This window comes from Myotis brandtii, unplaced genomic scaffold (assembly GCF_000412655.1).
Source record: "Myotis brandtii unplaced genomic scaffold, ASM41265v1 scaffold84, whole genome shotgun sequence".
Classification (NCBI taxonomy): domain Eukaryota; kingdom Metazoa; phylum Chordata; class Mammalia; order Chiroptera; family Vespertilionidae; genus Myotis; species Myotis brandtii.
The window spans coordinates 1,877,155-1,880,857 of NW_005371410.1; positions in this window are offsets into that span (position 1 = coordinate 1,877,155).

Below are 3,703 nucleotides of genomic sequence, written 5' to 3' on the forward strand. Positions count from 1 at the left end.
ATAGTTTTAATCTGTAAGTTTTAGACTGTTATTTACTTTCAAAGGCCTTGGAAAATTCAAGTTACTTGAATCTCAGGTCTATATAGCACAGTTCTTTCAAAGAGTTAAAAATGCTTCCATATGTTATCTCATTGTGTTTCTACCTTTCCACAGAGGTAAGAGGAAAAAGTAGCTATAATTTTCCCTGAAAATAGTTCCATGATTCTACTTTAATGATAAATACAACTAAGGTCCAGAGATGGAACATCATATTTTCCATAGTTAGTTTATATTAAAGTATGAGGTTTGATTCACCAGGAGTTACACATTTATTTCAAAATTATCCTTCTGTATATTAGGTTGTGTGTCCTTTTGTTAATCAGATTCTCTGAGAGCTCTTGATATCCCTCCCACCTCTTTTCTTGTTGCTGTGACTCCAATGGGTTTTATTTCATCCAGGCAGATTTTCATCCATTCCTATCCCTATATAATTTTGTACACATTGAAGTTACTTCCTAGAAATAATCTCAATGATAATAGTTAAGTATCAGTGCTAAAACTATCAGATATTTCAAATTTTAAAAATATGTTTTTATTGATTTTTTTTAGAGAGAGAAGGAGAGAGAGAGAGAGAGAGAGAGAGAGAATAGAAACATCATGATAGAGAAACATCAATCCGTTGGTTGCCTCCTGTACGCCCCCTACTGGGGATTGAACCCACAATCTGGGCATATGCTCTGACAGGGAATCGAACCAGCAACCTCTTGGTCTCTTGGTGCATCGGACAATGCTCAATCCACCAAGCCACACTGGCTGGGCTTTTCTTATCTTTTAAAAATTATGTTTTTATTGATTTTCTAGAGAGAGAGAGGGAGAGAGAAGATAGAAACATCAATGATAAAGACAGATATTTCAAACTTTGGGGTCTGTAATATTTTGCAATTTGCGATTCTCAAGCTCATGGGCTCCTTCTCCAAGATGCATGGAGATTTCTGCAGATTGTGCAGGCTCATCAGGGGAAGTGACAGCCAGGAGTCTCAGGGCAGCTCTAACGGATCCTCCTGCAACTGTTCATACACGGGACATGCGCATTTGCAAGACCATTGATCCTGTTCAGTTTTCTTGATTAACTCTTGAACATGGAGCTCATGCAAATAACTGTTTTCATGACTAGCTTGTTAAAGTTATAAGTTATAAAAGAACTGAAAGTATTGAATTTCCAATACGTTTATTACTTTCTTCATTTTAATAACAATATGCATCTAGTTCTGTTTCACTGTGCATAGGCTACATTCTTAGTACACATTAAAAATTCATTGATGAAAGTTTAAAATTCCTTAACATCACTTGAAACGCCAACAGGCAGCTCTCCTTTACATTGCCATTGATTATATGAATTCTAAAAATTATTTCCTTGACATCTGCCTGCCTAAAATTATATCCATTGGACTCAAGAAGCACGAATTCGTTATTCTTGTTTTCAGGGCTGGAGCTGCAAATGCTTTGAAAAAAAATTGGCCCAATGTACTAGGCACATTACTAATTCAGAAATGGAATACAAATCAGTGTCCACATTATGACAACCAACCCATAAGCACAGGGAACATCACTTTCAGGCTTTCTTTGCTTGTTATATTTAGCTCCTTTTCATTCTTGCTGTTATCATCTGCAAGCATATCCTGGCTTGACGGATATCTGTTTTGCTCTCCTAACGAATTTCTAGAACATTTCTCCATAAGACGTTATTTCTCTTGTATACAGGCATGTCTCTGAGGCCACATCAAAGCATAAGACAATGGAAATAATGCACTCCGTTTATAAGGTCTGACTGTTGTTATTTATGATTGAACTGAGAAATACACTGGAGCTAAAATCACATATAACAATTCATGAAGCAATGTCCAGATAAAAGTAAGCAAACAAAAATTATTATAAAAATGACAAAGCCTTATCAGTAATGTAGTTTCAATGTGAATAAATAATGCTGACAAACGATTAAGACAATGATTAAGTTAAGAGCGAAGAGCACTAGCTATATTTTAAGAACGTAGATTCTACAGAATTGTTCCTCTTTAATCAGAAAGCTTGAAATGATGCCCCATTTATCATACAAATTTTGTAAGGATTTGATTGATTTCATTGTTTAAATTCAGCTTTATTGCTTCACAAAAATTCACTTAAATGATCTTGTATAATCATTTCCTTCTAAAGTAATATACTAATTAATTTCAATTAAATATATGTAAGAGAAGATATATTTTGAAAAATGCGTCTCCCTTGCCATTTGTTAATATATTGAAAAAGTGTAAACCTTGAAACATTTAGCATAGAAAATATTCATTTTTGGTAATTTCTCAAGGGGGCAATTTATTAAATGAAAGGCTTTTAACATTAGCTAAAAGCAGCCTTGTAAATCATGGGTGTCATCAAACTGCTTCATCACTTCATTAATTTAAAAGATTATTATATGCGTAACTGACATAATTTTGAACAATGTTACATGGTTAATTTATTAATGTAGAAAAGCAGAAATGACATGGTGATTTGATTTATTTTTGTAATTGTATAATTTTAGAACTTTTGCCTATGACTTTCACTAACAGAAGAAATGATTCAGTGTCTCACTGCTAATTTTATTGAAGTCTCTTCCGTGCTAATGCTTTGCCAGTAGAAATGTCTTCTGGTCACTTAATTTTAAAATACATCTCTAAGAGTGCAAAACAGAGCTGTTAAAAAAAAAGGACTCGCTTTTTTAAGAAAAGTCTAGTCAAATATAGGATACATACCTTTCTATAATAATTTTTAAAAATGTATTTTGATTTTTTTGGAGAATATCATACTATTAAAGTAGTATTATTTTAATTATGTATATTTGTAAATGAATTCTGCTTTATATTTTATCATCTCTTTTCTAAACATGTATGTGTTTATGAAATTCACCTTGGAAGCTGCATTGTAATGATCTGGTTAAATGATTCTTTAATGATTCTTTTTCTCTTTTCATAAAACCTTCCTGGGTACTTTGTGAAAGGCTAAGGAAGTAAGAGAAGTCATTGGGTTAAATTTTAGATCTAATGATAATGCCTGAGTAAAGGATACTTCCCCCATTTGATTCCAAATCTGGAATAAATAATGTCTATGTACCATTTTTTTTGTAATTGTGAAAAAACAATTGAGATAATTTATATAAAAATGACTGTATTGTTTGTTTTAATAAGAAATCTTTCTGAAATGTGACCATGCAAAACATTGTATTATTTTCTTAAGTCTTAGTCACAATATAGCAAAAAGGCAAGTCTCAGAGAATCTCTGCCTAATGTTAAATTTCTAGAGATCTTTTAAAGCTACAAAATACAAAACAGGACAGAGGTCATAAAACCTGTATTTCAACTACAGAGCAATTTCCCCAGTGAAATACACCCATCAACTTAATTCATAGACAGAGATATAATCAAATTAGTGGCCAGGGAACATTCCCCATCTCTTATTATTATAAGTGCATACACAAAACAGAGGGCGAAAGCTTGTAAAAATAGTAGCACAATTTCTACATTCTTTTTATTTATGTACATAAAATAAATTTTACCTTGAAGTCTTTTATTTGGCAGGTTTCTAAAATTATAGTGAAATCTCATTTCTGTGTTAGGATATCTCAGTTTGCTACTAGGTGCTCCAAAGAATTATATACAACATAGTGTTAGGTAGAAATTTCCAAGAGCATATG